Source organism: Myxine glutinosa, chromosome 5, assembly GCF_964187855.1.
Source record: "Myxine glutinosa chromosome 5, kmMyxGlut1.1, whole genome shotgun sequence".
NCBI classification, from domain to species: Eukaryota; Metazoa; Chordata; class Myxini; order Myxiniformes; family Myxinidae; genus Myxine; species Myxine glutinosa.
This window is the reverse complement of record NC_136265.1, coordinates 187,313,233-187,337,505: the sequence shown is the minus strand read 5'-3', so window position 1 is coordinate 187,337,505 and position 24,273 is coordinate 187,313,233. Positions and strand designations below refer to the sequence as shown.

General features: G+C 43.9%; 1 protein-coding gene across 5 annotated transcripts in view; it reads left to right on the top strand.

Moving 5' to 3' along the window:
* Nucleotides 1-22,676, top strand: part of LOC137426593 (uncharacterized) — a 276,611-nt gene extending 253,935 nt beyond the window's left edge. For all 5 annotated transcript variants that reach the window (XM_068115254.2, XM_078779268.1, XM_078779266.1 and 2 more), the window contains one exon: nt 22,037-22,676. The gene's annotated coding sequence lies outside the window, so the exon portion shown is untranslated. The remainder of the gene's footprint in view (nt 1-22,036) is intronic.
* Nucleotides 22,677-24,273: the final 1,597 nt, after the last annotated feature.

Here is a 24,273-nt window from a genome sequence, read left to right as displayed (position 1 = left end):
TCCATGCAGCTTAAGAAAATCGTGTCCTAGCAGAATATCAGCACATAATGCGGGTAAAACCATAAGGTGTACATCAGGGAAAACCCGTCCCTTTAGCACGAGTTTCAATCGGCATTCCCCTTTCGTGCTGAGCCGCAGTCCCTGGGAAGCCATGAAGATCCGTCTCGTAGACCGCCCGATCCGCCATCCATGCCTGAGCACAAGTCGTTGGTCGATAAAACTATCCGTAGATCCGGTATCCACCAAGGCCTGAACACAATGGCCCTCAACCATAAGGGGAATAAGGGCTTGAGCCAGGCCAGACGAGGCAGCTGGGAGCGGGACTGAGCCCCCCGAATGGGTCGGTCCAGCCTCGCGGGTGGATCCTACACCAGCAGCAGTTTTGCGAGCGTGGCCGGAGGCTGTGTTGGCCATGGGGATCCCATTATCGTCATCAGAGGGCTTTCCCCAGCATTCCGGTGTTTCGCGATTCAAAATCCGACGAGAAAAGGCCTCCGTAGTATTTGACATTGCCTTTTGACACTCCTGGCAGATAAAGGCTTCCGTAGTATCCGAAATCGCCTTTTTACATTTTTGGTCGCTTTGACAAGAGGCTTCCGTAGTATTCGAAATTGCCTTTTTACATTTTACAAAGGCTTCCGTAGTATTCGAAAGTTGCCTTAACTCTTTTGACGGGGCGGGGGCCGCCGTTAGCTCGTGGGCGACTCGAGGAGTACGAGGGGCTTGGTGAAGTGTGGCCCGTGGTTTGGCCAAGGATGCGGCCTTTGTCCCCGATGGAGAATGAGACGGTGGTGGCTGTCCGGTGGCGCCAATCAAGGTCGTCTGAGCGCCCAGCGGGCCGCAGAGAGCGGCCCTCCCCTTCGAAGTCGGGTAAGGTGCTGGGCTCGTGGGTTCTGCTACGAGCCCGTTCAAGGTTGCTGCGCCCGCGCGGCCGCGGCTGCGCGAGTCGAAGGGCCGCGAGCCGCGTGCCGATTTCTTGCACACTTTCGCGTAATGTCCCTTTAGCAAGCACAAATGGCAAATAGCGTCACGTGCCGGACACACGACTCGGGCATGACGAGGCCCTCCACAAAAAAAACATGCGGCCCCGCGCAAGGCCTTGGGTCTGCTGGTCGTAACGGCAGCTGTCAGGGTAGGGTCATCCTCCGGAGCATCCCGGAGTTCAGCAGGCGGATCCACGTCCTCGTCAGTGGTACTCTCCGGCCGGGCGTGTAGTGAGGTGCCCGCCAAAAGGCGCGTGCGATCATAGGCGTTCGATTGCATCCGCGCTTCGGTATACACCGTCGCTTGCTCAACCGCCGTAGCGAAGGTCAGGTCGGTCTTCTCCAAGAGTTTGAGACGTAGTTCCTGGGAGGAGACCCCTGCTATGAAGGCATCTAAAAGTCGATCATCTTTAGCTTGCTCGGGAGTCCGTGGCTCCTTGACGCTGTCCAGCATGAGCTGCCGGAGCTCCTGGGCGTAATGATCCATAGGCTCGTTGGGCTGCTGCCGTCGCGTCTGCAGCAAATAACGCGCATACACAGGGCTTTTTTCTTTTATGTAAAGCCGCTTGAGCTCCGCGATGGTAAGATCATACGTCGTGCATTGAGCGACCGCGTGGTAGACCCGGTAGTCGATTTTTGAGTGTAATATCGCCAGCTTCGCGGCAGGCGTCGGAGCGGTCTCAGGCTCGTCAAAGAGATGCTCCAGTTGTCGGAGCCAGTGCTTGAGTTGCAAGCCTCCGTCCGTGGCTTGTGGGTCGGCGCTGAAAATGGACACCGTCAACGTCTTGTTGCCAGCCATGTCAGCAGATCTTAAATGCAATTAAGTGTTGTGGAAAACCATTCAGGTCCACACAACTTTAGTCCAACGGTTTGGTTTAATTGCATTTAGATCATCACATCATTCCTGTAAGTAGAAATACACAATAAGCATACGATGCGACATCTCATAAAGCCATTCATATCAGTCAATGCAAGCAAGCTAGTTATTCTATAAAGGCGTACCATAAACGAGGCTACCGATGTAACATGTCACAAGGGAGAAGTCTCGGAGCACTGACACAGCAACGGGTCTTATAGTCACGCCCCTAGCGGTGACAACAATGACAGCGAGCAGCGAGCATCCCCACCCGGGTTCAGTACGGATACGATTTCACTACACCGACGTCTTTCCTGGAAGTCCTAGCTGTGTGCATATGTTTTTAAGGACCCAGCATCCCGAGATCTGGTAGAGATTACAGTGTCTCACTGAAATAAGTCGTCCTGTTGAAGAAATAGATTGTTCTTGCAGGAACAGTGACCCCGTCTGCACAGGAGCACGTGCTTGCATGGGAAATAAAGACTGCCAAAACCCAAGTACCAGTCTATGGAATTCTGCGAATGGGTTTGGTGATTCCGACAATGAGGAAGATACTTAAGGAATTGATATAGCAAGTATATGCACTTGAAATACAGGATTGTTTAAACTAGTATGTAGAATCAAATGTGAATGACTTGCACACTAAATATGCAGGTGTTGGTTGGTCAGAATCTACTCTGGTATGACGTAACACAGCCTCTTCTGCACTTTGCGCCAACAAATTGAACACGCGTATTATTCTGTAATGATGCTGCTGACTTTAAATTGTCTATAACTGGACGTCTGACCGGTAGATTATTTTATACAATACTGCACATGTACCATCGTGTTTTCTAGTGAAATACACACTTTAATTCCACAGCTGAGATTTCTCACATAATTATTAGTCATTTTCACTGCTCTCTGATTATTATTCTTATTGCCTTGTGTGAGGGGCTCCAAATAAAGCTTCCTCATTCTTACCATTAGTCATAATCAAGCCCCTACTGTAGTATATTATCAGTTTTTCAAACCACCGACAAAAGTGTGTAAAATTGTAGTCACGTGACCTTTTGACCTCTAGCGACCTTATACCACTATACCAGGGTCAACGTTATATCTATGTCAATAACTGTCCCTGTGCATTAAAAGGCAAATTCAACACTACCCAAATCACCACAATCGGTTGAAGAACAGCAAAGATATAGGAAACTAGAACTGCCACTCTATAACTGCTGGCAGTGATGACCGGTTTCCTCCGCCTTCCCACTTTCATACAACCCCGCTTTCACAGTATTATTGTTTTTTCTCACACATACACACACACATCAGCATACACACACACACACACACACACACACACACACATCCTGACACACACACACATACACACACACACACACACATCCACACACACGCACACACACAACCCCCCCCCCCCCCACACACACACACACACACACACACACACATCCCCCCCCCCCCACACACACACCGAAACACATCCACACACACACACAACGACACACATACACACACACACACCGACACACATCCACACACACACAAACACACCGACACACATCCACACACACCCACACACACATCCGTGCGCACACACAAACACACACATACACACACACACACACACATCCTGACACACACACACACACACACCGACACACATCCACACACACACACACACACACACACATACATACATCCACATACCCCCCCCACACACACACACACACACATACATACACACACACACACACACACACACATAGATACACACACACACACATATATATACACACACACATACACACACACACATACACACACACATACACACACACACACACACACACACACACACACACACACACACATCCACACACACATTGGTGGACATTTCCTGCACACATCTTTATTCACAGCACATACACACACACACATACACACACACACATCCACGCACACACACACACACATACACACACACATTGGTGGACATTTCCTGCACACATCTTTATTCACAGCACATAGCATGCATGCATGGTTCCAGTACCGTTTTTGACCAATTAAAAGTTATCAGTGGTTGCACAACGGTTCACTGAGGTCATGTAAAAAAATATCAAATTCATGGCATCAAGGGGTCTATTTGTCGAATTCTGACTTCGTAACGTTCGCACTTTTAATATTCTAAATAAACATGTTTTTTGGTCCCATTGCAGTTCTTTAAAATGAGCCATGACTCAATTTTTTTCATTGAACCGTTTCGGAGATGTAAACGGGCAAAGTTGAAGGTATTCTCCAAGATGGCGCCCATACCACGTGACCTATGACGTCATAATTAGCATTAAAAATGTATCCATGTCTAGCCAATTCCTTGGTGAAAATTTAGTGTCAATCGGACCAACGGTTGCGGGGAACATTAATTTTAAAGTTTTCGAAAGTGAACGACTGGTGGAATAATCTTACTATAATTCACCAAATGTCCGTCCGTCCGTTCGAAGGTACCGCAGAAACGGCTCAACCGATCGCAACGATATTTTGGGTGGGTATTCCTGGGACTCCTGGGAGTAAAATAGGCTATATTGTTTTACCAATTTTTCCAAGTTTTCCAATTCTCCAGTTTTTCCAAACACGATGGAATAATATTTACCGATATGAACAGTGATGTGGCTTTTGTTGAAATTCTACAAATACTGTTTATTCTACGTAAGAGGAGAGAGTAGATCGACTCCTGACGAACTCTTCCTATATAAGCGTGCGGCTCCGAAGTAACACGGCAGCGTGTGCAAAGCGACTGAGAAACAGGTGTAGCGGCAAAGAAATTCAATCTTTTTTCAAAATGGGCGCCATGTACTGTTTATATTTTGATGATTTGCGTGTGATATGATTCAACGGATGTTTATATGAATCGTTTAAAATAAAAAAAGCCTTCAATTTCTGATATTTTGCCTTTTCATTTGGGCCTCCCAATTGAAGCCCCGCCCATAGGGCGGGTACCGTTGCTCGTAATAATAATAGACTCTCGGAAAAGCATTAGGTATTCCTCTGCATTTCATGTCGAGAGCGTACCTCCGCCAGGCTTTTCCTCTGCATGAAATTATGTGTCCCATACCCCAATATTTTCAGAGTTAAGCTATCAGACCCATTAGCCAACAAAATGGCTTCCAGATAAAAACTGAAACGTCAATTCGATCTTGTATACTACCTGTTGTTGTTCCAGGAGAATTATTCTAGCGCTGTCAAGTCAAACCACAGATGTAGTGGATGTTGAACAAATTCCACTTTTATGGCTCCCGCAGAATTTGGCTCCTGGTCTATGAGGAGGAGATAGCGTGGAAGACAGATGGACGGAGGCGATTACAATATCCCCCGGTTTTTATTTTCCCCAAAAATTTGGGGCTAATAAAAAAAATCCTTTCTCATCGAATAAAACAGCCACGAGTAACACTCCTTTTTCATTGGTCATCTTTCTTTCGTAGTTCTCAGTTGTGGAGTGACAATTATACTTAGATGATTCTGCATAACCGAAACTACTCGTGTCTAGCCACCAGCTTTTGCTGGCACCATTCCAGGATCTGGGATCAGTGTGTCATTACTGCGGACTATTCTTGGCTCCTTTCTCTTTCCCATAAGACTTGCTTCAGTTTTGATTTCTAGCTGATCCTGAGTCTACTCTACCACACGAAACCTTTAGAAACTAGAACAGCACTCGGAAGAGAGCACACCTCCACCTGGTGAACAGTTTACGTTTTGTATCGCAATGATAGGCCGGATCTGGATTCGGACCTGAACCAAAATCGAATGGCCTTGTTCTTGTCACCTAACCAACTCGTCCACCAAGTTTAGTCATAGCAATGGTGAAAATTCACTTTAAAATTCTACTAGCCGGATCCGAATCTTCACCAAAATCTAATCATTTCGTCCTTGTCTCATACACTACCTCTCTGCCAAATTTCGTCCGAATCCGTCGACAACTTTTTGAGATAGCCTGTTCACAGACAGACAGACAGACAGGGGTGAAAACATAACCTGCATGCACCTTCGGTGGCGGAGGTAATAACTTAGAATATTGGTCTCTGCTGTCTTGTTGGATTTCACTTTAACTTTTGTGGATAACAAAGAAGAGCCGAAGAAAAATATAAAGAGAACAATTAAATTACGCAATTTATCCTGTAGGTGCAAGTTTTCAGAAAGTGTGTGACGCTGTGTTCACACAAGACAAGATGACCTAATAAAAATGAAAACAATAGCACACTTGACAACCATTCAGACAACTTGCAAACAAGGCAGACACACACATAATGTATAAATATGAACACCGAAGGACACAAACAAACATTCCGAGTACACACAGTGTAGCAAAACCTAATGAGCAGATTGCGTCGAAAGATCGGATGAGCTTGTCCTATGTAATTCAGGCTCTTCCGTGAACCTTGTACAAAGCTGGAAAAAACGACTATTCTAGCGAAATTGAAAAAAAACAAAAAACTTGTTTAAGGAACATTCATCCGTCAACAGAGAATCATAAAAGGAGAATATTCTTCAAAATCCTCTGTTTTTGCACTTTCACATTTTGACGGAAACAAACCTCAACCAAAACGAGTCATCAATCCGGGAAGTGATCTCCACAGTGCAGAATCATGGACCCCCCACACAAAGGGTCCACCGTTACCAATGATCACCACCCCCATAAAGGAGGGCAATGCGCAAACGGTCACATGGATTTTCACAAGTTCATTTTAACACTAGTCCTGGACAATGCTATTTCTGCTGTAATGCCTTTATCAGAATGACAAAATGTACAGATGCGATACGCAAATACATCCCAAAGGCTCGAGATTATCAGCGTTTATTCGAGATGTGCAGTGTCCTCGAGCATCGCGGTTTTGATACCTGGCAAAGTTCAAGAACCTTTGGACAGATTCCACATGGGGCTTGAACTTGTTTCCAGGTTTGCGTCCACAAGGTGGTGACCGTATCCGAATCGTATGTTGTATCATCTTTTAATTTGGTGTTTGGGATGTGGGGGACGATGGACGTTATGCTTTCACTTCTGTCTGTCCGTTTGTTTGAGCAGGATATTTCCAAAAGGTATGGACAGATTCCGACAAAACCTTGGTGGACAGGTTCGGTGCGTGACGAGTACAAATTGGTTACATTTTGGTGAAGATCCAAATCCGGATATGAGAATTTTATCATTTTTTAAAGTGAGTCTTCACCATTGAGAGATAGGACCAAAAACTATATATAGCACCATATTTCAAAAAGTTGTGGACGGATTCGGACGAAACATAGGGCTCTTCCATGATCCCCAATGTTGTGTGTATCTATGCATGTATATATATATATATATATATATATATATATATATTATTTTATTTTATATATACTGTATATATAAATATATATATATATTAATATGTATGTATATATATGTAGTATGAGTGGGTGAGGGTGTGTGTTTTTGCATGAATGAATTTTTGCATGAGTGTGTTTTTGTATGTTAAGTGGTGTATGTTGTAAGGGTAGGTGGTTGGTTGGCGTTGTGTGTGGATGTGTGTGGATGAATGATCTGGTGTGTTTTGTTGGTGAGTGGTGAAGGGTAAAGGTGGGTGTTTGAGTGTTCCACCATGTTTGTTTGGTGCTGTGGATTCTGGATGTGGAGGTGTTGCTGTTGTAGTCTGCGTTCGCTCTGGCTGGGGGTGGGGGTATGTACGCATCCAGGTGCAGTTGCTGCATGTGGATGTGTATGTGCCCCTGCTGGCCCACCTTAGCTGACCGTATCGAAGTTGAAGGGCCGAAACGGGATGGTGCTGAGGACCTCGACTGCGGACCCGGTCAGTGCGGCACACTTGTGACCAGGTGTGTTTTGAACTTATACATATACACGCAACCCTCGGCTATCGCGCCTAATTGGTGCCGCCATCGGTGCGCGTTAGCCGAAATCGCGATAGCCGAACTGAAGAACGTATGATAATAATTCTAATTGGTGCCAGGACCCCCAAGTTGACCACATATTTAACCTATTTTTGCCATTTTTTTTACCAAGTGTTTCTACCATATAAAGAAACATTTACATATAAAGAAACATTAAAACAAGAATCACAATATGTAAATAAAAATAAAATGATTAAAAAAGTACTTTCTTTAACCATTTTATTTACTTTTTGGGGACGATGAGGGGCTTAGATGGTTGGGTAGGTTCCCAGGCTTGGGTGGAGTCTTATTGACCACCCCTACGTGCCTCTAACTCATCCAGGATTGCGTCAGCTGTAGCACCAGAGAAGCCCTCAACGTCAGAGGGCTCGTCAAAGACAGAGGGCTGTGCCTCGTTGCGACGCCGTAAGAATTCGGTGATCTGGCATTGGCGGAGGGAGTTGATGTGGGCGTGATGCTGCTCCTCGTAACCTGCCAGTGCCTTATTAATAAAGGAGCACCTTGCTTCGCTGTTGATATGGTCACGGTTTTGGTAAATACCTCGCACTGTTGACTCATTTATCCCAAATTTCTTTCCAACACTTCGCTTTGTTTCACCATTGTCGATCAACTGCACAATTTCGCATTTCTGAGCGTAAGTTAAGTTCTTCCTCTTCTTGATTTCCCTTGCAGGTGCCGCTGCATTACGCTGGGCAATGGTGGGGGGTCGGGGTCGGGGTATATCGGCCATTGTTATATCACAAAAAAAAGGTTTAGACACTGCTATTACAGTACATACAGTATTCACTCTGAGGCGACGCGCACTTGAATGGCGCCGGGCGGACAATCACAGTGCTCCTGACGTCCTGACGTCACAACCAATCAGCACGTGAATCACCCAACGCTCGGTGATGACGTAGCACCCGGACTGTTTGATTTTTATTTTTTTTCCCCCACCATTTCTGGTGCGCTATAGCGCGTATTTGGGGCGCGATAGTCGTGTTTGTGCAGTTTTTTAGGTAGCCGCGATAGCAGATAAACGCGATAGCTGAGTTCGCGATAGCCGAGGGTTGAGTGTATATATCTATATATATAGATATATATAGATATATATAGATATATATAAATATATTGTTGCGGTGTTTAGAACCCTCACTTGTAAATTCGTTGTAAATAATTATCTTTGGTAAAAGTCAAAGGTCGCACCCATAGTTAGGCCATATTACAACACGTAGCTCACCATAAAACCTTTAGTTATTTCCTTAATATGTGTTTAGGTAAGCCCATGTTCCGATTAGTTGAATCTGCATTGCATTAATCAAATAACATAGGCCCTATTCTGTACATTTTACCACTCTCTCTCAAATTGGTGTTCCTCACTTTTGGTTGTTCGCTGCCTTGCTCCAAACGCCATTAAGCACGCGGTCAAGCTGGAGAAGGAGGGCGGAGCGCCGGGAGAAGGCGTGGCCCCCTGGCAACTGGCCGTCAAAGGTGGAGCCAAGGAGCCCTCGCCAACCAACATGGCTGAGGTGAGCTCGCCGATGGGCGTGTCTCCATGAACCACGGCTTGATCGCGAGCGTGTAATATAAGCGCGAGCGCAAGCCTTTTTAGGGAGAGAGCCACGGAGGCGAGGAGACAGAGACTCGGGGGAAGGCGCAAGGTACGAGTGAGAAGACTGCGCTGGGGAACTCCTTTTTGCATGAACTGCACGACCTGTGAGAGAGAGAGAGAGAGAGAGAGAGAGAGAGAGAGAGAGAGACAGACAGACAGACAGACAGACAGACAGACAGACAGAGAGAGAGAGAAAGAGAAAGAGAGAGAGAGTGTGGTCGACGTAGTACGTACACGTCCCAGTTTCCCCCATTATATTCGTAAGGTCTGGTCACGCGCAAACGCCACAAAGGCGCCGACCATTCTTCACCGCGGACCTGGAGCTTGGACCGGAGCGGATCCCCTCGCTTGGACAACCTGCCTGGACCTTCCTCCCCTACCCATCACCCTTCCGTGTAAGTCTGTTTGTTTGGCCTGGGGTATAAACTAAGAATGTATGGTTAAGCTTGCTCTGTGTCTTCTTCTTCTTCGCCTTGTACATTCTCCCCTTTCGTTTCCTCTTCGGGTTTTGGTACGTACTTAATAAATCTTTGTTCTTCCTACCTTTTGGTTTCCTCTCCATCCGATCACTTTAATGATTCCCCTAATTGAGTACCCGTGGCACGATATCAGAACCGCTCAGAATCGGGTTAGTCTTTTTGCTAATGGCTCGGGCTTCGGATTGCTAAACCGCTCGGCAATTTCCATCATATCCGTGGCCCAAGCGGAAATGATCTCCCTGCTTTGCAGAGCGATTGGCACTCAGGTATTTGGGACCTCTGTTGACCAATCACCCTGGCCAATCTCGACCGCAAAGGAGCGTTATAGTTTCCAGGATCGGGGAGACGGCCAGCTTAAAAGACAAGGGGATTAACCTCCCCTTGGTAAGGGGAGCGCCGACCCCCGAATCCGCAACAATATATATACAGGGTGAGTCAAAAGTAGCGCCCGATTTCTGTTTATATATATATTTCTGTCAGTTGATTGTTTGTTTGACATTTGTATTACAGTGTACAAGAAGGTATAAATAAATGAATGACATGTTTATCTAACCATTTATTGGGGGGAAAATTATTACGGAAGTGTACCAAGCTGTTTTACTTGCAATTTTCAAAGTGCCCTCCCTCATGATCGATGCACAATTGCAGCCGAGCAGGCACAGAGTGGCACAGACGCTTGCAGAGTTCGATATCAATTTCCTCAAACTTTGCAGTGATTTGAGCCTTCAATTATTGGTTGTTCATTACATTTGTAGTAATGTTTCACGGCCGCAATGCGTTGATTCATTGAAAGGTAATTCATGGTTCAATTTGGTGCAAATTCAGTAACTTTCCAAACTCTCAGCAATAACCTGCAAAACAAAAACAAAAATAAATAAATTAAGAAAATTAATAATCTGCAACACAATTATTAACAACATGACATCCCAGAAAGAATCTGACAGCCGAAAAAACAGAAATCGGGCGCGGGCGCTACTTTTGATTCACCCTGTATATATATGCAGTGTATATATATGCAGTGTATATATATGCAGTGTATATATATATATATATATATATATATATATATATATATATATATATATATATACACATATATATACATATATATACATACATACATACATACATACATACATACACATCTGCAGAATCTCCATTGAGTTGCCTTTGCACCATAACCTGATCTCCGTATTTTGAAGCCTATGATGCAGACTATCAGACACTAGTTATCATCATACAAAGGTCATTTCTCACTGTAAACGTAAAACACAGGAACTTGTTGCCTTCATGAAATTTTTTGTTCAGCCACTTCACTCACCAACTCCAATTTTTAACCTGCCTTTCCGATACACCTTGAAAAAGTAATGCTGTCGAGTATACATTTTGAAACGCAACACTTTATCAATACTCCATAAACCCGATTCAGCAGTCAAAAAGAGCTAAGCCAGGTTCATTGATGAGATCCGAGCCCCTACTCATTACTATGTAATGGCCCCACACTGAACCTCAGTCATGTAGGAACATGACCATCAAAAGAGGCTGACATAGCACTCTCATTAGGCTGAAAGACAGCAGGATATCTCAGTTGGTAGCATCCTCACACCTGAGGTGTCTGCTCACGGATTTATTCTACTGCAAACATTGCTGGCTTGATCTTCATTAGAACTACTTCATCTGTCTATCGATGTTCCCCAAGGATATGTTCCTAGTTCACATTTGTTTTGTCTTTATTTGTGTTACGGAATTTCACGCGGTGACCTCCACATTCAGGCCTATTGAGATTTCCATCCACCTATCAATGACAGTTTTTACAAAGAGAGAAAGTCAAGAAAAAGAAAGTCAAGTCAATGACAACCCTGGTGTTGGGCTGGTGGCTAGGGTGTCAGCTTAGGGTCCTAGGATCCTGGGTTCGAATCCCGGTCGATCGCTGAATTAACGCCAGGGGGGTTGACTCAGCCTGTCATCCTTCCGAGGTTGGCTAATTGAGGACCAGTTCACTGGTAATTCCCTGTTTGTCGTTAAAGGCGGCAAAAAGGGTCGGCGTCAGGAAGGGCATCCGGCCGTAAAACATTGCTTCAAAAAGGGGACCGAAAAAACAACAACAACCACGGTTCCCGAAAAAGGCCAACCCCCGCTTGCGGGGAAAAATGGCCTCTAAAGGTGGTTTTTTAAATTTTTATCAATGACAGTTTTAAAATATCTCTCTTAAAAATAAATTTAGCCTGGTGTTGGCTTAGCGGTTAGGGTGCCGGCTTGGGATCCTAGGATCCTGTGTTCGAATCCCGGTCGATCGCTGATTTAACGCCAAGGGGGTTGACAGCCTGTCATCCTTCCGAGGTCGGCAAATTGAGTACCAGCTTGCTGGGATGAATGATCCCGGTGTGTATCCCGGTTTAGAATAGGTACAGCGTATCCCTGCGCATCGCAAGAGCGTGACCAAGGGTTGGCGTCAGGAAGGGCATCCGGCCATAAAAACATTGCCTCAAACAGGGAACCATGATTGTCATGGGGCCCGCAAGGCTAACCCCCGCTCTAGCGGGGAAAATGGCCTTAAAACGATCATTCATTCATTCATTCATTCTTAAAACCTCGTCTTTTAACATCTGCTTTTCCTTAATTTTAATTTTTCTTGACTTTCTCTCTTTGTAAAGCACTTTGCGATTTTACTTATAAATATAAAGCGCCATAGAAGTAATCGATTGATTGATTATTCCATGTAGTAAAATTTGAAATTCCGTTTTGTCGGCGTTTCAACATGGATGAAGGACATCGTTATGCAGGAGCAACGTAAAGCCAGCTCTCTCTTCTGCAATAAGTTGTTTCACCCCACCTTTGGGATGATGTAGGATTGCATTTAGGTTTTGCACTTTTTCTTTTGCCCCTCAGCCCATTTGGGTTGTCGCTGTTTCTCTCCGTCCGTTCTGTCTGTGCGCTAGGTTTTTCATTTCCAGTCCTCATCTCCTATAAAGACTGAGCTAGGTTGATGAAACTCATGTGGTATATAGTCTACTTGTGTCGATAAACTCTTCCTGGTTTTGTGCTTCTTCTTTTTTTTTTTTTATCTCACTACCGCCAGAGAAAGAAGCATGCTTATTTGAGTACCATGTTTCATTTCCTACCAAGAGACAAATACCCTGAAGCACGAGCAAGATCTCTTTGGATGTCTCTCGAGCCTTTGACATCTCTGGCATCCAGCCTTGATTTCTAAATTTTCATCCTTTTGTATTCAGGGCCACCTGCTCAGCTGGTGGTCTTATTTCCTCCATGATTGGAAACAGTGGGTGGCCCTTGATGGTGTCCATTCCCATGATCTTTTCCATCAGGTTGCGGTTCCACAACAGCATCATAGCAACTACGTTATTCGTGATCCTTATTAATGGTCTATGTTTATATTCAAAACCACCTCCACTATTTTGTCAATGACTCCACCCTGTGCAGAATGGTCCATTACTCTTGTGACTGACTGGCTGGTGCTGAGTCCCTTTCATTCGACCTGGACATGATAAGCCAATGCTCAACTACTTGGGTCATGCTTTGGAATGCTGGTAAGTCACATGCTCTCACACTGTTTCTCCAGAGGGATCAGCCATCAAACTATCCAATCCATTTCTCTGGACACCCACTGGAAGAAGTGCAGTTCATTCCATCCTATAACTCCATAGCCTCCCTATGTGTCATAACATTTTGTGGAAGGATCATGTCTCCAAACTAGCATCAAAGGCTAGACGCCGACTGGGTATACTTGGTGGCTCCAGCCGCTAAGCCCTAAGGCATCCCTAAGCCGCATCGAGCTCATCACGGTGTACAAAGCTTTTGTACCATCTCCAATGGAGTAAGACTGTCTGTTTGTGGACATGTGCTCTTTTTGAGATAATCGAAAACAAGCCATTCTGCACCTCTGGAGTCTCGAGGCAGGAGTTGGATACCCAGGGACTATCACTTTTCCACCGGCACCAATTTGGTCGGCTCTCTATTTTATACAAGCTTACATCTGGCCTTATTCTTCCTACCTTCTCCTTTCTCTGCCCTCCCCAAAACCACCCCAAATTATTACAAGCTGCAGGTTTCCATAAGATAGGTTAAATTTGATAGATTATAAATGACATTCGATTGGATGTGGATATGGCACAAGCAAAATTTACCGAATAACCTGCTAAGTTAACTTGCATTTCTACGTAAATGTTGAAATAAAATAGCATAAGCATTAAGCTGTACATGAAACCCACTGTATATATATATATATATATATTTATTTTTTATATATGTATATTTTCTCTTTTATATATATATATATATATATATATATATATATATATATATATATATATATATATATATATATATATATGTATATATATATATATATATATATATATATATATATATATATATATGTATATATATGTATATATATATATATATATATATATATATATATATATAAATATATATATAAATATATATACAGTCACGTGAAAAAGTAAGTACACCCCATGTAAAGTTTTGACTTTTTCAACATATTTCAACATACAGCTATTTGATCTTCATTTCAACAATATTGATAGATAAAGGTGATATAATATAACAAATATCATGAAACATTTACATTTTTTAGTCCATTGTGACACAAAGGATTTTCCAATCACATGAACCCGGTTACACTCCCCCTAAAATAGATTAATTAATTATGTAAAATGATTAAAAATCACGGGGCAACCCGGGTTACCGCGTGGTGGATCATATGCATTCGATAAACTATATATATACATATATATATATATATATATATATATATATATATATATATATACACATATATATATATATATATATACACATATATATATACATACACTACATATACATACACTACATGACCAAAAGTATGTGGACACCCAAACATCACACATATTCCAAATTCATGGGCATAAATATTGAGTTGGTCCCCCCCCCCCCCCCCCTCCTTTCCTGCTATAACAACCTCCACTCTTCTGGTAAAGCTTTCCGCTAGATGTTAGAACATTGCTGCAGAGAGTCTAATGGCGGCGAGCTTTACACCACTCCAGCCGACGCTTGGCATTGCGCATGGTGGTCTTAAGCTTGTGTGCGGCTGCTCAGCCATGGAAACCCATTTCATGAAGCTCCCGACGAACAGTTGTTGTGCTGATGTTGCTTCCAGAGGCAGTTTGGAACTCCGTAGTGAGTGTTGCAACCGTGGCCAGATGATTTTTACGCAACATCACTGCAACACTCCACCGATCTGGGCTTTATGGCAGAGTGGCCAGACGGAAGCCTCCTCAGTGAAAGACTCATGAAAGCCCACTTGGAGTTTGCAAAAAAAACACCTAAAGGATTCTCAGACTGTGAGAAATAAGATTCTGTGGTCTGATGAAACCAATATTGAACTGTTTGGCTTCCGTCTGGCCACTCTGCCATAAAGCCCAGATCGGTGGAGTGTTGCAGTGATGGTTGTCCTTCTGGAAGTTTCTCCCATCTCCACACAGGATCTCTGGAGCTCAGCCAGAGTGACCATCGGGTTCTTGGTCACCACTCTTACCAAGGCCCTTGTCCCCCGATTGCTAAGTTTGGCCGGGCGGCCAGCTCTAGGAAGAGTCCTGGTTGTTCCAAACTTCTTCCATTTAAGAATTAATGGAGGCCACTGTGCTCTTGGGAACCTTCAATGCAGCAGAAATTTTTTTGTAGGCTTCACCATATCTGTGCCTCGACACAATCCTGTCTCTGAGCTCTGCAGGCAGTTCTTTCGACCTCATGGCTTGGTTTTTGCTCTGATATGCATTGTCAGTTGTGAGACCTTATATAGACAGGTGTGTGCCTTTCCAAATCATGTCCAATTAATTGAATTTACCACAGGTGGACTCAAATCAAGGTGTAGAAACATCTCAAAGATGATCAAGAGAAATGGGAGGCACCTGAGCTAAATTTCAAGTTTCATAGCAAAGGGTATGAATACTTTTTTCGATGTGATATTTCAGTTTTTTCTTTTTAATAAATTTGCAAACCTTTCTAAAATCCTGTTTTCTCTTTGTCATTATGGGGTATTGAGTGTAGATTGATGAGGGAAAAAATGAATTTAAACGATTTCAGCACAAGGCTGCAACATAACAAAATGTGAAAAAAGTGAAGGGGTCTGAATACTTTCTGAATGCACTGTATATTGTATATTATCTATCTATAATTCCATTAATCTCTGTGTGTATGTGTGTATGTGTGTTTGTATGTGTGTTTGTATGTGTGTATGTTTGTCTGTGACCGCTGTTTCTCGACAACTACCGGTCCGATATACTTGAAACTTGCCAGGTATATTGCTGGGGACCCGAGGATGTGCCTTTTCAAGGTTTGAAATTAATCGGACAAGTAGTTACCGAGCTATGGCGATTTCTTTACCAAACACCGCAAGCCGTTCGCTTTGGACCAAACCATTTCATGTAAATAGAGGGGGGGGTTCTGTGGTCGTTGCGAATGGACCAAACCATTCATGTAAATAGAGGGGGGGGGGTTCTGTGGTCGTTACTGCCACGTGGTTTCAAAGTTTTTTTTTGTTGTTGTTGTTTGCACGCATGTTTTTTTGCACCCACGTACGGGCACGCCCTAGGATGTTTACACACACACACCCCTACACAAATTTTTTTTTTTTTTTTTTTTGGCAAGGAACGGGCACCCACGTACGGGCACGTCCTAGCTTATATATAGTACGGGCATGCCCTAGTATATATAAATCACAATGTGTGTTTGTGTATTTGTGTGATGTCTGTCCCCCTTTATAAGTGTCGGTTTTAAAGGCTTTGAGTAGCGCTTTAGGAGGGATTTGAGAGGGGCAATCTTTGAACACGACTATGTGTCCACCGGTTAAAAGACCTAAAAGACCCCAAGGACCCAATATACCCCAAGCACCCAGAAGACCCCAAGAACCCCAAAGACCCAAATTAACCCAAGGATCCAAAAGACCCCAAGGACCAAGAAGAGACCAAGGACTCTGAAGACCCAAAATACTCTGAAAGACCTCAAACACCCAAAAGACCCCAAGGATCCAAAAGACCCAGAGGACCTAAAAGACCCCAAGGACCCAGACGACCCAAAAGACTGATGATCCCAAGGACTCTAAAGACCCAAAAGACCTTGAAGACCCAAAAAGACACTGAATACCGTTAAAGATCCCAAAGACCCAAAATACCCCAAAGACCAAAAATAATAACAAAAACCCAAAAGACCCTGAAGACTCAAAATTTACCAAAGACCCATAAATACCCCTGATACCCAAAAGACTGGAAAGACCCCAATACCCTTAAAGACCCAAAACACCATGAAGACCCAAAATACCCCCAAAAGACCCTTGAAGACCCAAAATACACCAAAGACTATTAAATACCCTGAAGACCCAAAAGACCCTGAAGACTGAAAAGACATGGAAGACCCAGAAGACCCTTAAAGATCCTAAATACCGAAAATATTTCAAAGACACTTAAAGATCCTGAAGACTCAAAATACCCCAAAGACCCTTAAAATATATAGGTTCCCTTAAAAATGATGAACGTGGTATGTTGTGCATTTTGCAATAACTATTTAGTTGGTAATCAGTCTTATATACCTTGTGTGAAAGTTCACCGATTGTATATTAGTATGAATTGGTTACAGTATGAACTTTTCAGGTGCTTTACTGATTGTAATTTTTTTTCCGGAAGACGTGACTGAATGGCATGAAAAACGTTTTTGTTTTTTTGTTCAAATTCCGATACATCCAACGACATTAATTTTCAGATTAATAGTCACGGCAGAGTGTAGCTCCAAATAACCTTTTATCAAATGCTTTCACACATTCAATACTTACATGCTTAATGTTTCCCCGAGAATGCATCACATGCGACACTCCAAAGCACAAAATGGAAATAATTGTGAAATCGTTGAGAATTATGTTCACGATTTTTTTAAAAAGCACTCGTTATCACCAGCATGATAACTCCATTTTGCACGACAAGAAGATCCGAAGTCTGTTTACTCTGCTTTTCCTTTTCCTTTTTTTTTGGAGTGTTCACAATCAGCCATACCGATGCGCCGTACCGATGCACCCTACCGATGTGCCCTACCGATGTGCCCTACCGATGTGCCCTACTGATGCGCTGCACCGATGCGCCCTACCGATGTGCCCTACTGATGCGCTGCACCGATGCGCCCTACCGATGCGCCCTACTGATGCGCTGCACCGATGCGCCCTACTGATGCGCTGCACCGATGCGCCCTACCGATGCGCTGCACCAATGCGCCCTACCGATGCACCGTACTGATGCGCTGCACCGATGCGCCCTACTGATGCGCTGCACCGATGCGCCCTACTGATGCGCTGCACCGATGCGCCCTACTGATGCGCTGCACCGATGCGCCCTACTGATGCGCTGTCCCGATGTGCCCTACCGATGCGCCCTACCGATGTGCCCTACCGATGTGTCCTACCGATGTGCCCTACTGATGCGCTGCACCGATGCGCCCTACCGATGTGCCCTACCGATGTGCCCTACTGATGCGCTGCACCGATGCGCCCTACCGATGCGCCCTACTGATGCGCTGCACCGATGTGCCCTACCGATGCGCCCTACTGATGCGCTGCACCGATGCGCCCTACCGATGCACCGTACTGATGCGCTGCACCGATGCGCCCTACTGATGCGCTGCACCGATGCGCCCTACTGATGCGCTGCACCGATGCGCCCTACTGATGCGCTGCACCGATGCGCCCTACTGATGCGCTGCACTGATGCACCCTACTGATGCGCTGTCCCGATGCGCATGCCCGTTTTCTTCCTGCAGCAGCCTCATGGCTATGGAGACAAATTGGGTGATGAAATTCCGCATTCCCACTGGGATGCTCATGCGCTCTTTGGGCCCCTCGTTAATTTGCAACGTAATCGGCCATTTTGCCGATGTGGTTGGCTGCCTAATGTCCGACTGAGTTTTTAACTCGTCGAGTCTGCAGGACATCGTTCCATCACGTTTCTTCACTCCCTGATACGCCGAGGCTCATAATGAAGCAATCGGTTGAGAGCAGCTTGCTTTAGCAACCTGGAGGGGATATCTCACCAATGGCAATTATAATTTTTCTACAGAGCTTTCAACATATCTGATAGAATTAGAAATAGAGGGTGTCTTCTCTACCGTCTCTTTCCTCTAAGCACTGTATAGCTTACGAGGTGTTATGACGCTTGCTTCCACTGTGCTTTCCTGCTTTCCCTTCGGCAAATATAATCCGAGATATCTCATTCACTAATTGCAAAGAGGCATTTTTATCCCCCTACGATGAATTTGCAATCACAAATATGGAAGCCTTAAACATTGCAAAGCAATGTGGATGGTCCCTTGTGGATTAGTCCTCGTCCCCTGTAGCAGTTTGTCTCCAAATCCCAATCACTATCACTCATTCTTATAGGTGGCCATCAATTGTTAATGGCAGCTGCAGATCTCACTGCGAAGACATGAAACTGTATAATCCTGCGCTCATGTTTTGGGATTGACATCGCATCCCTAAAGTTTTATCGATCTTGCCGACTCCACCGACTTGGTTTATTGAGTCCGCATACGTCGTCTCTCTGTACTCTGCCAACTTTATAAAAGGCACTTGACGAGTTCAACAGTTGGAAATCTTCAATTTATCTTTGAATGTGTCGAATGAGCTTAAAGTTGTTGCCATTTTATTATATAAACTGGTTCCAGTCAACAAGGTGTGGGTGGTTGGTAGGAGGAAAGGAGGAAAACAAGGTCGGATGAAAAGACATTGAGGGAACATCGTAGGAGGAAAAGAGGAAGACCACGGTTGAGATGGGAGAATTGTGTGAAGAGGGATATCAGTAAGGTCTGGGTGGTTGGAGAGTGGAGAGGGCTGAGGACGGAGGGGAGTGGAGGAGTATTGTGGTCAAGGCCGGGCAGGAGCTTGGTACCATCGGACCTGACCCATTATAAAGGGAAAATGAGAGGATAGTAGTTAAATGAAATTCTAATGATAATAGCCCAGCCACTGAACATTTTTGCAGTTTAACGTATTTGAGTCTATTTTGTCGAAGTGGTCCCGCAATAGTCCACCTGAAGGCTATCAAGTCCCAATCCGTGTCCATTATTGTCACACTTCTCTTGAGGGCCTAGACCGTGGACGTTTCTCTCACGCACAAACACACAGGTTTTGGGTGCTTCTGAATTTTTTTTTTTTTTTTTTGCTGTTGCTCTCTGTACCAGTCCTGATGGATTTTAACCCCTGTCCTTCTCCAATTGAACAGGGTCACATATTAAATCAATCTGTTTCTCAACTGCTTCCTTAATCCCCAGCTTTATACAACATATCCATTCATTTATTCCACCATTACTCTGTCCATGCCACCTGCTTCAAATTAAGTTGTCCAGTTTCTCGCTATGTATTCCTTCAAGGTGCTCAAAGCAGCTGCTTTTCTCAAAACAAATGGCATCAGCAACGGATACGAGTTCTATTTTGTCTGACATTTTATGATTTGTTTACTTCTCCACCTGCCTGTCCGTCCACATAATATTCAGGTGTGCAAAGCTGTGCGTCGTATTATCGAGTGCAATTTCATTTCCATCCTGGGCTTCTGGTACAGTCTCAACAAAACATTTCTTTTTTTTCCCCTCGCCATAGGAGAGTGGGTCACATTTGGGTCTGTCTGTTTGTCCATCTGTTTATCAATTTCCCCATCTGTCTGTCTGTTTATCCGTTTGTCCATCTCTTTATCCGTTTGTCTGTCTGTCTGTCTCACTCTTTGTCGCTTTGTCTGTCTGTTGGCTGTTTGTCCGTTTGTTTGTCTGTCTGTCTGTTTATCCATTTCTCCGTCTCTTTGTCCATCTGTCCGTCTCTTTGTCCGTCCCTTTGCCCATCTGTTTGTCTGTCTGTTTATCCATTTGGCCGTCTGTTTGTCTGTCTGTCTCTTTGACTCTTTGTTTGTTTGTCTGTATGTTTATCTGTCTGTTTGTCCATCTGTTTATCCATTTGTCCATCTGTTTATCCATTGGTCTGTCTGTTTGTCCATCTGTTTGTACGTTTGTCTATCTGCTTGTCCATCCATCTGTGTTTGTCCATCTGTTAGTCTGTCTGTTTATCCATTTGGCCGTCTGTCCATCTGTCCTTCTGTTTGTCGGTCTGTTTGTCCGTCTGTGATCTGTTTGGCTGTGTCTTTGTTCTTCTATTTGTCTGTTTGTCCATCTGCTTGGCTGTCTCTTTGTCCGTCTGTTTGTCCATCAGTGTTTCCATATGTCTGTCTGTTTGTCTGTTTTTTGTCTGTTTGTCTGTATGCTTGTCCGTCTGCTTGTCCATTTGTTTGTCCATTTGTCCGTTTGTTTGACTGTCTTTGTCTGTCTGTCTGTCTCACTCTCTGTCGCTTTGTCTGTCTGTCTGTCTCACTCTCTGTCGCTTTGTCTGTCTGTCTGTTTATCCATCTATCTGTTTGTCCATCTGTCTGTTTGTCCATTTGTCCGTATGTTTATCCGTTTGTCTGTTTGTTCATCTGTTTGTCTGTTCAGACCTTCACACTTTTCAGACCTTTTAATAATTACCCTTCAGACGCTTTAGACTCGTTTGATGTTTCGACCCTTTTTAGCCGTTTTTAGACCATCTATAATTACACCACCCTTTAGACCCGTTAGACCTTTTTAGACCCTTTATACACTTTAGACCCTTTCCACTCATTAGACCCCTTTACACCTTTTCAGACTTTAGCCCTTTAGGTTTAGACCATTTTGAGCTTTCTTTTTCAATCAACAACCTTTAATTTAGTGAATCCTTCCCATTATTTTCCATCCAAGAAAGACCACAAAAAACAAGACTTGGTGAGGACCTGCAATCTATAATTGCTCTTTCTAGTTTCCTTATCTAATTGCTCCATTCGATCAATTGTTGTGCACTCACTCCTTGCAAAGTCTCATAAACCGACACACTTGCACATATTCTACTGCGAGATTACAAGGAACCAGGTGGAGGCCAGGTGGCCATCATTCTTGTGCTTTATCCATTAATTAATGAATCGGTTTATTTACTTCGTTGCACTGTGCTCCCTGGAGATAAGTACACGATTTGCTAAGGAAACACTTTAAACGGCAATATTTTTGAACGCCATTGTGCATCGTTGTGTTACAATAGTGCGTTCACATCATCAACTTGCATTCTTATCTCATTTTGCAGAAGATTCCATTCCACAAGGAAACGGACCCGTGGAGCCTGCGCCATCCGGCATATCGTTTTACAGCTGCAATCTCAGCCTGGAAAAGACCCCAAAAATAACTGGTGCTGTTCCTTCTGTTACAAACACTACGAGCGCGTCACAATGTGTGCACTGTTAGGGTTAGGGTTAGGGTTAGGGTTAGGGTTAGGGTTGTTAGGGTTAGGGTTAGGGTTAGGGTTAGGGTTAGGGTTGTTAGGGTTAGGGTTAGGGTTAGGGTTAGGGTTGTTAGGGTTAGGGTTAGGGTTGTTAGGGTTAGGGTTAGGCACACAAGTAGTGTGCACTCATTGTTTTGTGCACACAGCTCCTCTTGATATTTGTTTTTCTTTAACGCCAACGGTTACACAAACATTATTTATAATGCAGTAGTTTCTAAATAAGCTCTCCTTGGCCCAATAGTCTTCAAACCATGCTGTTTTATAATAATAATAAAAGTAATAATAATAACTATGATACAGTTTTGTTTTAATTTCAAGTTTGAGGTGGAAAATGTCATACATTGGACCGGCCGTGCATCTCCCATGCCGTTTGCGCCACTGTGCGTTGTACGATCTGCAAAGAAACAAGTATTCTTAAGTGGAAATAAAGCTTTATAGACATCAATCGGTGCTATATGTTGGCTGTCTACTTAGAAAACACCCTGTCTTGTAATTATGTCCGCCTAGTTTAGCGTCTACATATATAACGGTGGTCGTCTTGAAATTCCAGCCACGGAAAGCTATCGCCGAAAAGAGCATCACCTTCGGTCCGCCTCCTGGATTACAACAGCAGGTTCCATCCTCGGCATGAAGGTCTTCCTACCCACACCCCTCCTGCTCGCCAAAACGAAAATCACAGATAAAGTTTCATTGCAAGTTGGAGGTCAAGACCTTGGGGATAGAAGAGCGATAGAGACTTGGCAAAAGAAAAAGAGAAAGAAGCAACTCAAAGAATTTGACTGCGCCGTATACAATGCAGCAGCTCCTCGTGTTTCAATTGTCTAATTGTATGTTATCCGATGAGACGTTTACCTTACAAACCCCCGGAAAGCAAGAAGTTTGAGTTCTTGTTCTCGAAGGAGGGGTGTCAGTAAGGCTTGAAAAAGAAACGGATATCTCAGATCTCTCTGAAACATATTGGAAGTAACTGCTGGTGCATGCCCGTGCTTCAAAAAATGAGAATTTAAACTGATTTGGAATGTTTTTTCTTTTACAGAACTTTCAGAGTCTGACTTATGCAAACCCCAATAAGGGATGCATGAAACGAGAGCAATACCGTCATTATAATATACATATGAAGTCTTTTACTTTTTGGATGAAGGTTTAAAAAAAACATTTTTTCATCATTAATTTTTATTCAAATGGTTATTAAAACTTATTTTTTGAATCGAAACAAGTTTGGCCAAGCTATTCTATTCCGTGTGAAATATTCTGATATTTCAGAGCTTTGTTCTTCATCTCTTTGCTCGAATGGTCTGTGTGCTCTCTGTTGGAGACTATGCTTTGCCTTGCCTTGCCTTCTGATAACATTTACCCACAGCTGCTCAAATACCCAGGTGAGTTACGGCCCCATTTTGTGATAAAAACACAAGTTGAAAATGTGCCATTATGCACATTTCCAGACAGCTGCCTTTGAAATGGAATATGATATTGATGACAGAATTTCTTCATAAGATGATAAAACACGTTTGATTTTTCTGGTGTTGACAAATTTTCTTTTCACAATGCTCTGACCTCATGTTGAAATATGGAGATGTTTTGGGAGTTTATTCATTGAGGATGACCATGTTGGCACACACAACTTGCTTAACCTCTGATCATCAATTTGATTTCAGACAAGGTCACTCTACTCTGGACATGCTGCTTCTGCTCTCTCAACAAGGGATGGAGGTCCTCAATGCCAAACAGGAAATTAGAGCTGTCTCCCTTGACATATCACGTGCCTTCGACACGGTCTGGCACCCCGCTCTGCTCAACAAACTCTCCTCCTATGGTATCCATGAAATCTCCACGGATGGCTTGCAGGCTTCCTCTCTCGTCGTAGTCAACGTGTGGCCCTGAATGGGTTTCTCTCATCTCCCCTTCCTGTTCAGGCTGGAGTTCCCCAAGGCAGTGTTCTGGGCCCTGTGCTTTTTCTGCTTTTCATCAATGATCTCTCTGACTCTCTTGAAAATCCTCTCTATCTCTTTGCTGATGACTCTACTCTCTGCCGCTACATTCCT